A 12,895-nucleotide genomic window follows, 5' to 3' on the forward strand; every position below is an offset into this window, starting at 1 on the left:
CTGTTGAGCTCATCCACACTCCATGTGTTTTTTGAAGAGAAGCCAAGGAATTTTTAATCAAGAAAGATTACTGAGCAGATTACTGTATGTTGAATATTTAAAAATAGACATACTTTTATTAGTAAAGCTCTCCTTGGTTTAAGGATGAAGTGTTACATTTTTCACTGGTAAATAAAAAAACAATCTGATTTAAAACAATATTAAGATATTATGAATGAGAAGTAAAAGTAATTCTAAAAAATCTTCTAATACAGTGCATGTGAATGCAATACAGGGATGTCAGTGTGAGTAATGTAATGTTAAAGTAACTTTAATTTTAAGAGATCTCACAAAGTCCATGGCTTTTTTGTGTGGGAGGGGATTCTCAGTGATCTGTCAGAATGGATCATTTGTGATGTAAAAATAAAATAAAATAAAATTAGGGAATGTAACTCTTCTCCTATATAGAGTTATTCTGATAATCTCCCCTCATAGGACCACTTGCTATTCTTTTCCCACCCTAATGAAACTAGGTCACTGGATTTTGGCACTCATCCAAGTTGTGAGATTTATTTTGTGTTCAAGCACACTGTCTAGAAATAGCGATGCAATGTCAGCAAGGCCACTTTTCATTTCATGAACATAATTTCCAGTGCCCTGGAATTAATTTATTCACTGACCTGTTAATAACTGCAATCCGTCGCTAGTTTACAAAGGCAGAGGAAACGTCTGGCAATAGTCATGGTCACTCTATTAGATGATTAGTTACAGGATTTTCATACGCTGTAGTATTTTGGTTTTGATCATGTTGAAGAGCCTAGCTGCTTACGAAAACCAACTAGCTACTTAAACAGAGAAAAATATTTGTAGTTGATAAATATCTTGAGGGGATAAGCAACCTCAAGTGATTGCTTTATAGAACTTTTTGCTAGTGGATATCTTAGTCACACATTCTGGATAACTTTGAGGAAAAAATCTGAAGCAGTATTTTTCGGGCATCTAAGATTATTTTAAGAATCTAATGTGTTAAAAATGCATTATAGTTTTACTATTGTGAACTTGTCAAATAAAATAAAAATATAGTTGCTAGAATTATTTTGTGTTACACAGCAGAATTTTTTTCAAGGCACTTTTTAGAGTACAGTTATATAAAGTATGGTTAATGTACAGTATATGTTCATTTGTGTCATGCACTATTGGTTCTTGTGGTAAGACTACTAATCAGGGGTTAGGTTTATGAGGGGAAGTATATTATTCCATCTTAATGAGAAGACTTGTGATTTTGTTTGCCTAGTCCAGGGGTCGGCAACCTTTTAGAAGTGATGTGTCGAGTCTTCATTTATTCACTTTAATTTAAGGTTTCGCGTGCCAATAATACATTTTAACGTTTTTTAGAAGGTCTCTCGCTATAAGTCTATATATTATATAACTAAACTATTGTATGTAAACAAGGTTTTCAAAATGTTTAAGAAGCTTCATTTAAAATCAAATTAAAATGCTGATCTTACACTGCCGGCCCGCTCAGCCCGCTGCCCGCCTGGGGTTCCGTTTACCTAGGCCGGCAGCGGGCTGAACGGGGCCTGAGGCCGGGACCCCGGCTGGCAAGGGGCCGGCAGCCAGAACTCCAGACCGGCAGTGGGCTGAGTGGGGCCGGCGGCCGGAACCCCAGACTAGCAGTGGGCTGAGCAGCTCAGCCCGCTGCCGCTCAGCCTGCTGCCGGTCTGGGGGTCCGTCCGCCGGCTCCTGCCAGCCAGGGTGCCGGCTGCCAGCCCTGCTCAGCCCCGCTGTCAGTCTGGGATCCTGGCCCTGTCCACATAGAGTGGGTACCTACCTTCTCTCTGGTTCTAGCCATTCTCTTCCTCTCTCTGCACTGAGATGAGGGTGGGAGTGCGCTGAGTACAGGGATGGGGGTGAAGGAGCAGGCTGGCGGTTGGGGTGCAGGGTCTGGCCAGGAGCTAGAATGAGGGAGGGGGCTCAGGGTTGGGGCAGGAGGTTTGGGTGTGGAGCGCTTACCTGGGCAGCTCCCATTTGGTGGGAGGGGTGCAGGTGGGAATGTGTGTGTGTGCGTGTGTGTGTGCAGGAGCTCCCGTTTGGTGCTCAGGGTGGGTATGTGGGGGGTGCAAGAGTCAGGTCATGGGGTGTGGGGGGGCTGGGTATGTGTGGGGGGTGCAGGAGTCAGGGCAGGGGACTGGGGGTGTGTGAGTAGGGTGCAGGAGTCAGGTCTGGGGGGGGGGGGGGGGGTTGGGTATTTGTGGGGGGTGCCAGAGTCAGGGCTGGGGTTGGCACGGGGCTAGGATGTGTGGGGGGTGCGGGGATCAGGGCTGGGGGGTGGGGGGGTTCAGGGGTGAGGGCAGAGGGCTGGGGATGTGTGAGGGGGGTGCAGGGGTCAGGGCAGAGGGCTGGGGGTGTGGGCTGGGGTTGTGGGGTTGCTCCCAGCCCCCTGCCCTGAGCGGCTCACAGCAGGGGGCTGGAGGGGATATGCCGATTCCACCCCCTTCCCCAAGGTCCCCAGAGCAGAGAGCGCGAGTGCACTGCGGCTCTGCTTTTCCCTCTCCCCCTCCCCCTCCGTAGCAAGGGCTGTCAGCTGATCTGCCGCAGGGAGGGAGAGAAGGAGGGGCAGGAACCCAGCACACTGGGGGAAGAGGCTGGGGGAAGGGGGAAGCTTGCCTGCCCTGCAAGGAGAGAGTGGTGGGCAGGAGGTGGAGAAGAGTGGGCTGGGCCGAGCCGGGCAGGATTTTTAGTGGCACGCTGCTGTCTGCTGGGGTCCCCGGCAGACAGAAGCGTTCCATTAGAAATTGGCTCTCATGCCGTCTTTGGCACACATGCCATAGGTTGCAGACCCCTGGCCTAGTCTCTGCATAGTTCTTGATCTATGGAATGAAGGCAGGCCAGATAACATTAAAGAATATCTTAATGTGCCAGTGGTGGGATTTTCAAAGTGCTCAGTGCTGACCTATCTCTTCTTCAGTGGTGGAGTTGCCAACTCTTGTGATTTTTATCACAAGTCTCATGGTATTTGGGTTTCTTCTTTGAGTGGCCTTTACATATTCCCACTTGTGCATCCAAGATACCTGCGCTGCGAGCTTCTGGACAGCAGTGTCCACTAGGGCCTCTTTCCCCTCCTCCCGTTCACATCCTGGAGGTTCTGAAGGTATAAAATCGGGGATAGGAGGGGGGGAGCAGCCCCAATCTGCCCCTCAGTTCCTTCGAACTGCCACAGGTGAGGCGAGCTTGGATTGTTCTCAGCATCCTCAACACTTTCCTCATTGTTTTTTCTTTTTTTCCCTCTCATTCTACCCTTTGGGGGCAAATGTTGTTTATAGCTTGTCAGTTAGTTAGTCAGGTTTTTTGTTTAAAAGAAAAGAGATGCCTGTCCAGCACAGACTTTGTCTGAACCGGCAAGAGTGGGAGGGCTGCCTCAAACATCCCTGCTAATATAGGAAGCTCCTTAGGCCCAGTCAGCTAAACTATCAGTGAATAAATCCAGCATTGGCTTCAAAGATAGTCCTCTAGGCCAGTGGTTCTCAAAGCCGGTCCACCGCTTGTTCAGGGAAAGCCCCTGGCGGGCCGGACTGGTTTGTTTACCTGCCACGTCCACAGGTTCAGCCGATCGCGGCTCCCACTGGCCGTGGTTCGCCAATCCAGGCCAATGGGGGCTGCGGGAAGGGTGGCCAGCACATCCCTTGGCCTGCGCAGTTTCCCGCAGCCCCCATTGGCCTGGAGCGGCGAACCGCAGCCAGTGGGAGCTATGATTGGCCGAACCTGCGGACGCGGCAGGTAAACAAACCGGTCCAGCCCGCCAGGGGCTTTCCCTGAACAAGCGGTGGACCGGCTTTGAGAACCATTGCTCTAGGTCAGGGTTTGGCTGTCTCACACAATTCTGCTGGTGAGGGAGGCTTCTCAATCTGGTTACTGTCAAGGTCCCTGGGTCTGTCCAGGTTGATCTTGGAGACCTATCTGTGTGCCTAAAATGGCTTTATGGTTGTTGGAGCTGGTTTCCAAGGGATCTAGAGCCACACAGATCAGAACCTGCAGACAAGCACAGAACTTGGGCTGCACAGCCTGGATCTGGATCTGGCAGCTGAGCATGTATCCGAGGTGGCAAAGTCTTGATCTGGATCTGGCAGCCAAACATAGATCTGGGACTGCAAAATCCAGATGAACCAATGAAGCATGGATTTGGCAGCCACAAAAGGGCACAGATACAGAGCTACCAAAAAAAAAAAAAAAGCCGCCTCAAAAGCAAACTGAGCATGTATCTGTAGCTGACAAGTATGGATCTGGAGCCAGAAATCAAGCCAGCTTTGGGCTCTAGCAGCCAAACATGGATCTAGGGTGAGAACCTGAATCCAGATTTGACAGCTCAACATGAAGGATTACCAAGTACAACTGCCAAGAAGGGATCCAGCCAACGTGAGAATCCAGCACCTTTAATTGTTAAGTCACTTGTCTTGTGGTTCTGTACCACTGAGGCCCCAGATCCACCCAGATCAATGAAGTCCAGTACTGTACTTCCATTACCATGATCTTTGCAGAACTACTTGCCTTACTGATTCTGTGCCCAATTTAGGGGTCTGAGCAAACAGATCTGGTGTGAAGGTCCTCAGAACACTGAGATGTAATGTATTTTCTATTACAAGCTTTTGATCAGATCTGGGATTGTGATTCTTTGTTCCAGGATAGTGTTTTTACATTGTGCTTCCTGTTTGCATTTTCAGATGCAAGAACTTGACACCCTGCTTTTGGGACAGGGTTTTCCTTCCTTCCAAAGTTCTATCCATCAGACTCTCGCCTTGTAGGTGAGTAGAAAGGGGCAGAACCATTCATAGACTCTTTTACTATCAGAAATCTTAGAAGCCAATTTGTATGGTTCCAGAGCTCTCTGTTCCCTTGATCCTGCATAGTGCCTGTTGAGGTTCTCTTGGGCTTCCATCCTATGCCTTTGGGCTAAATTGTGTAACAGAAATTCAGGCATCCAGGGTTCGGTTCACAAGACTATAGCTGATGAGGATCTGACAGGCTAAGAACTGATGCCTGGATCATAGGTTCCCTTAGGGTTTCAAGTTACTTGCAGAGGTAACCCTTAGGATGGTGAGGATACTATATCCACCTCAGCCCTATTGATTCTGAGAGCTCAAAAATCCAAAGCTTTCTCTGCTCCACAGCCTTTGTAGCAGAAACAAGTTATGGTGTCATAGGATCAATCTGATGTTCCCTTGGGGAACCTTGCTGCCTCAGACTCAAATACAGCTAAAATTGGAGTGGGTGTATATGTTGTCTAAACTGGAAAAAAAAAAAACATTGTGATATAGGTTCTGCCAGCATAGATGAATGAATATGTGAGCCTTCTTCATCTCTTAAGTCAGGCCTGTGTTGGTGAGCCAAATGCACAATTTTCATATTCGCTTTTTCCAACTCCAAATGTACAGACTTTCCTAGATATTTTCTTGCCTTCCTAGAAGAAGCTGTAACCTTTTTCTGGAACCATCTTTTTTTCCAGGCCTCCTCAAAGCTACAGAATGACATGGATGAGGATTTGAGTACACAGGGAAAGCTTCGTCTCAGAAGGAGCTGGGGAAGGATAGCAAAAAATGCTTCTCTCGTACCTCTCCCCTAGAACTTTTGGTAACTGATCTATTCTACCAACCATTTTCTTCAACCCACTTCCAGCCACAGTATTACGCAATACTGCCACATCCAGGCCCAAAGGTGGGCAAGAGTGGCTCTGAAATGGACAACTATAATCTTGCTGTGGACTCCAGGAGCTTGCTAGGACAACTTCAATTCCCTCCAGACACTCTGGCAAGGGGACTCTTCCTCCCAGACCTGGACTCAGATGTAAATGTTGACACTGGCACCTAGATGACACACTGGAGCCAAGGGTCACCCATTGTCTCTAGGATCCCCTACTTTCACGCTTCAGTTAGAAGACATAATCTGTGTTATAAGCCTTATAGTCTATAGCATGTTTCAATGTTCTTGAATGAAAAAGGAGGAATTTACATAAATGTACTTTTTGTACAGATACAAAATATAACAGTGTAGCTCATGCTCCTAATGTCATATTGTTTCAGAAGGAACTGCCTGCTTTTTTGCTGAACTTCCTTATTTTTGGAGTAAAAGAAAACAAACATGGCAAGATATTTTTATACTTGTATGTGTGTAATTTATGCTGGTAATAACAAGCTTATGCAGTCATAGTTTTTGTGTACACAAAGAATCAGTTGATCACCTGGCCATTTGCTTATGCAATAACCCAGATTGGATGCACCGTCACAATGAATCTGAGTGCAATTCTAAAAATCTGGCCAAGAACATATAGCATAGAAGTGTATGCAGTAGCTTCATCTTTTTTGATATGAGCAATCATTAACGTTACACAGAAAATTTGAGGATAAAGAAAAATATTGTGGTGAAGAAATAAAATTCAGCAAATGGAAATTCTGTGGACTTAGCTAGCAATTTCCGAAGAAGTTTGTCTTAGAAAAGCCACAGCAGGGATCAGAGCAACACTTGTTATAATAGGAAATAAAATATAAAAACAAAGTGAATTTCCATCCTTATCTTCTGAATTTAAATTGTGTGTTTTTATTGAACTTTAATTTTGCTTAATGCAAAAGAAAAATCAAAGGAGGAGAACAAACCAGAACTTATTTAAGATCCTGTTGATTGCATTCTGGATAGAAAAAAATGCAGAAAGATTAAGACTAAATGCTGTTTTCTATAATTACTCTGTCTGAAAAAGCACTGGTAGCTGTCGGGCATTGATTGAAATCTACTGAAGTTTGACACCAGATGCATAAATTAATTGCTGAAAAGTTGGCTATGAATAAGATGGCACATGGCTTGTAGGTCAAATTTGCTGCAGATTTTATAGAATGAGCAAACAATACACACTAGGGCACCCTACACTAGACCTAAATACACTGGGCCTAAAACCAGTCAGTCTTTTACAGAACTGGATCCACAGTGGTAAAAATACTAGCACCCTATCCACAATGGAGCTCCCACTTGTTACCACAAGTGAAGAATTATGGGTCAGAATTTTTGCTGGAGTGGTTGCAGCCCTGAAACTTATTCCCAGCCAGGTTTATTACCACTTATGCAGTAGAAAGCCCCTTGGACAGTTACACTATGGACTCGAAAGTGCCAAATGTCCTGCCAGCTGTTACTCTGTTCCTTGGAATGCTAGATCACCTAGTACATAATGCTGTGGCCACAAAGCTGCATGTTGCTCAGCACTCAGAGAGCAAAGAATAACAAGTTAATAAATACACTATAAGATCACTTGATAATTACCTGTTCTGTTCATTCCCTCTGAAGCATTGGCATTGGCACTGTCAGAAGACAGGATGCTGGGCTAGATGGACCTTTGGTCTGACCCAGTATGGCCATTCTTATGTACATTCTTATGAGGGAACTGTCTTGCTCTTTCAAGTACATTCTGAAAGAAAAACCATGAACGAAGGAAAATTTCATGTACAGTAACTCCTTGCTTAATGTTGTAGTTATGTTCCTGAAAAATGCTACTTTAAGTGAAATGATGTTAAGTGAATCCAATTTCTCCATAAGAATTAATGTAAATAGGGGAGGTTAGGTTCCAGGGAAGAATTTTTTGCCAGACAAAAGACATTATATACATATACAGTATAAGTTTTAAATAATTTTAAGCAAACAATTTAATCCTGTACTCACCAATGATGGTTGTGAAGCTTGGTTGAGACAGGGGCGTAGCAGGGTCAGGGCGTGGGGGCTTGCCACATTCTGCCCGCCCGGCATTCCAGCCAGGGAGTGGGATCAGGACGCAGGGGCTTGCCCCATTCTGCCCACCCAGCACTCCTGCCAGGGAGCGAGGTTGGGGGCTTGCCCGCTCCGCAGCTGGAATGCCGGGCAGGCAGAACGGGGCAAGCCAAACAACATTATAATGGAACATTGCACGACTTCAAATAAGTATGTTCTCTAATATATCAGCAACCTAATAACGAAACAATGTTAACCAGGATGACTTTAAGTGAGGAGTTACTGTATCCCAGAACTATCATAGTGCCAAGTAGTGTCCACGATTAGTGTAAGGAACTGTTGGACTTCTGATGTGAGCTCCCAAAACCTGTCAACCTCAGCCTTCTTGATGTGAGGTTTCTAATGCCTGTTTTGCTTCAATGCACCATAAATCAAGACAAAATATAGATAACACAGTTAACCTGTGTTTATTAAGACCGCTTGTATCCCATCCTCACAACAAGGGCTCTAAAATCATGCCCCTCCCTACCGTCACGTTCTTAAACAAGGGAAATTGACTATCAGAACCACAATTAATATCGAGTTAGGGACCAGCAGTGCCTCTTACCTTTCCAGAATGTCATAGAATCATAGAAATGTAGGTCTGGAAGGGACCTCAAGAGGTCATCTAGTCCAGCCCCCTGTGCTGAGACAGGACCAAGTATTCCTAGACCATTCCTGACAGGAGTTTGTCTAAGATGTTCTTAAAAATGTCCAGTGATGGGGATTCCACAACTTCCCTTGGAAGCCTATTCCAGAGCTTAATTATCCTTATAATTAGAAAGTTTTTCCTAATATCTAATCTAAATCTCCTTTGCAGCAGATTAAGCCCATTATTTCTTGTCCTGTTTTCAGTGGACACGGAGAACAATTCATCACTATCCTCTTTATAACAGCCCTTAACATATTTGAAGACTCTCTTATCAGGTCACTCTCAGTCTTCTTTTCTCAAGACTAAACATGCCCAGTTTTTTTAACCTTTCATCATAGATGAGGTTCTAAACCTTTTATAATTTTTGTTGCTCTCCTCTGAACACACTCCAATTTGTCCACAACTTTTTGAAAGTGCGGTGCCAAGAACTGGACATAGTACTCCAGCTGAGGCCTTACTAGTGCTAAGTAGAGTGGAACAATTACCTCCCATGTCTTACATATGACACTTCTGTTAATATACCACATATTCAATTTGTGATCTACTGTAACCCCCAGATCCTTTTCAGTGGTACTACTGCCTAACCAGTTATTCCTCATTTTGTTGTGGTGCATTTGATTTTTCCTTCCTAAGGGTAGTATTTTGCACTTGTCTTTATTGAATTTAATCTTGCTGATTTCAGACCAATTCTCCAATTTGTCAAGGTCATTTTGAATTCTAATCCTGTCCTTCATAGTGCCAGCAACTACTCCTAGCGTGGTATCATCCTCAGATTTTATAAGCATACTCTCTACTCCTTATCTAAGTGACAATGAAAATATTGAATGGTACCAGACACACGATAGACCCCCTGTGAGACCCCCACTAGAAAAATCCCCCCAGACTGACAGCAAACCATTGATAACTGTGCTCTGAGCCTGGTCTTTCAATCAGTTTTGCATCCACCTTATAGCAGTTTAATCTAGACCACATTTCCCTAGTTTGCTTGGGAAAATGTTATGTGAGACTGTGTCAAAATCCTTACTAAAATCAAGATATATCATCACATCTACAGCTCCCCACACATCTACTAGACCAGTAACCCCATCAGAGAAGGAAAGTAGGTCTGGCATGATTTGTTCTTGACAAATGCATGTTGGCTGTTACTTATAACCTTATTATCCTGTAGATACTTACAAACTGATTGTTTAATAATGCGTTCCAGTATCTTTCCAGGTATCCAAGTTAGACTGACTGGTCTATAATTCTCAGATCCTCTTTGTTCCCCTTTTTAAAGATAGTTACTATGTTTTCCCTTCTCCAGTCCTCTGGAACCTCATCCTTCCTCCAGGAGTTCTCAAAGAAAATCACTCGCTGTTCCAAGTTTACTTCCGCTAGTTCTTTAAGTACTCTTGGGTGAATTTCATCAGGCCCTGATGAGTTGAATACATAGAAATTATGGAAATATTCTTAACCTATTCTTTCCCTATTTTAGATTGCACTCCTTCCCCTTGTTGTTAATATTGATTGTGTTTAAGTATCTGGTCACAATTTATTCTTTTAGTGAAGACTGAAGGAAAACAGGCATTAACCACCTCAGCATTTTTTAATATAATCCATTATTAGCTCTCCTTACCTGCTAAGTAGAGGACCTACCCCTTTGTCTTTCTCTTGCTCCTAATGTTTTTATCGAACCTCTTCATATTGCCTTTTATGTCCCTTGCTAGATGTAACTCATTTTGTGCCCTAGCTTTTTTTATTTTTGTCCCTACAGGCTTGTGCTTTTCTTTTGTACTCATCCTTAGCAATTTGTCCATGTTTCCTCTTTTGATTTACAGATAATTAAAGAGCTCCTGGTGGAGCCATATTGGCTTCTTCTTATTTTTCCTATCTTTCCTTCACATCAGGATGGTTTGCTGTTTTGCCTTTAATATTGTCTCTTTGAGAAACTAGCAGCTATCCTGGGCTCCTTTTCCCCTTAGATTTCCTTCCCATGGGACCTTACCTACTAGTTCTCTGCATTTGTTAAAGTCTGCTTTTTTGAAATCTTTTGTCCTTATTCTGCTGCTCTCACTCCTTCCTTTTCTTAGCATCATGAAGTCTTATCATTTCATGATCAATTTAACCAAAATTGCCTTCTACCTTCAGATTCGCAACCAATTACTCCCTGTTCGTCAGAATCATATCTAAAATGCTCTACCTTTGATTACTACCTCCACTTTTTGAAACAAGAAGTTGTATTCTATGCAGTCCAAGAATTTATTGTGTTTTTTCCATATTATTTTTCCGACAGATGTCTGGGTAAAGTGCCCTATTACTACCAGGTCTTCTGTTTTGGATATTTCTGTTGTTTGTTCTAGAAGTGGCTCATCCACCCCCTACTCCTAGTATCATGGTCTATAATAGACCCCTACCGTGATATTGCCCCTGTGTTTTCCGCTTTTATCTTCACCCAAAGACTTTCAACTGTTCTGCCTTTCACCTCTTTGTGAATCGTGTGTATATTCATGATGTATAATGCAACACCTCCTCCTTTTTTACCCTGCCTATCCTTACTGAACAAGCTATGCCCCTCTGTACCAATATTGCAGTCATATGGTTTATCCAACCAAGTCTCTGTGATGCCAAGTGCACCAGTGTTTAAACATCTGAAATGCAGGAAATAGAGTTGCAGTAAAACAAACCAAAACCTCTGAAAACAAGGCAACACAAAGGTAAAGCTGCTGGATGAGGGTGGGATATCTCTGAACTATGGAGTGACAATAGTCACTGGGAATAAAATGGTCCAGCCAGTGATGTCCAATAATAAGCATACATGAAGAATGACTAACAAAATGTCCTATTTTGTGCGTTGTATCCCACAGAATTATATTCTCAGCGCTGTTCACTGTGTTAGGGATAGCTGTATTGACTGGTTACAGGGGTTACCTGCAGCACATAGCCACAGCACTCTCAGCAATATGAGGGAGAGGGTTTTCTGCACCCAGAGAGATCATGGAACCATCTTCTCTGTGCTTAATTATGTTGATAGTGCAAGTAGAGTGCACAATAGTCTGTTCCTCCCATTGGGATTTCTGTATTCAGTGTAGTTGTAGCTGCGTCAGTCTCAGGCTATTAGAAAGACAAAATGGGTGAGATAATATCTTTTATTGGGCCAACTTCTGTTGGTGAGAGGAAAGCTTTTGAGGTCTGGGAAAGGTACTCTGAGTGTCACAGCTAAATGCAAGATGGGACATAAGCAGTTAGCACATATTCTCACAGACCATTCAAGGTAGAGTGTCCTGTTAACACCTCTGCAGTCATAGAACAAAAAGTGGGGGTTAGTGAGATACAGTTTGTTGTAATAAGCCATAAATCCAGTGTCTAGTATTCTGCATGTGCACTGTGATGTATTACAGGGCTTATTCACAGGTAAGTATAGGTGATATTCCAGAGGGAATTAATGAGAAAATGATTAAGGATGGGTAACATCTGGCAGTACTGGTGTGGTTTTTGTGAAGTACACGAAGTGGTGATCAGGTATATATAGGTCAGGCATAGTAGCTAGCTGGTGTTTCCTCAACCTGCCTAAACACAACTTTTACCTTAGTGAAAACAAGTTTCTTCTACTTTATTTAGGCTCTTTTCTGCAGTGTTCCAAATCATTTGGAAGGATAGTGTTTTATGATGTGTGTTGCGGTGAAGCGGGGTGCCACGCAGAGGAAAGAGTTAAGGTTGTGAAGTCAAAGTGATATGTACCTTACCTTTGCATTTTCCAGTTTTCATAAATGTTTGTTATACTTTCCCTTCCTCATTTTAGAGCTTTCGATATTACGTGCACTCAACATTCTGGAAGGATATGAGGTGAACTTTAACTCTGCATTAATGAAGATTTTGGAAGTGAATATAATTTAGAGTCAGACATAGACTGTTGTGTATTGTGAAAAAGAGTTTGGATATTCAGTTTTGCATGAAAGATACTATAAAAATAAAGTTCTATGATTTGTAACACCTAGTCATATATAAAATAGATTAACAGTAAGGAAATTTCTAAATGTTTTACAAATCCAAAATAATCCATGAACTAATTCTATGTAACTATGGGAATAGTGACACTGGGATATTTGTCATTTGCAATGCAGCTTCATCTGTGCGAGCGTCTGATTTAAGTAAATTATATCAACCATTACAGAAATGTGGAAGTGGTGTAGTAGTATGCAGAAATATAGCAGTGGTATTATAGTAGTAATCATTTCCATAATGAAAAAAAATCAGCTATAAGAAAATGTGTAGGAGAAAAATGTTTTCCAAGAACTACATTAGAATATCAGTTCATCTAAATGCTAGACACATTCATATGACTAATATTTTCATTTTTAGTAATGATTGAGACACTTTTTGTCAGAAGTTACTTGTGGTTTTTATCAGTGTTGTGAAAACTTGCCTTACTTTCATTTATAGAAACAAAACTTAACTTGTAAAAAATTTTATATATATCACATTCTGCTCTTCAAATTGCATATTCCA

General features: G+C 42.8%; 1 protein-coding gene across 4 annotated transcripts in view; it reads left to right on the top strand.

Moving 5' to 3' along the window:
• AUH (AU RNA binding methylglutaconyl-CoA hydratase) overlaps positions 1 to 12,895 on the top strand; it is a 188,796-nt gene that overhangs the window by 104,775 nt on the left and 71,126 nt on the right. The window lies entirely within an intron of this gene.

Source organism: Chelonia mydas, chromosome 5, assembly GCF_015237465.2.
Source record: "Chelonia mydas isolate rCheMyd1 chromosome 5, rCheMyd1.pri.v2, whole genome shotgun sequence".
NCBI lineage: Eukaryota > Metazoa > Chordata > Testudines > Cheloniidae > Chelonia > Chelonia mydas.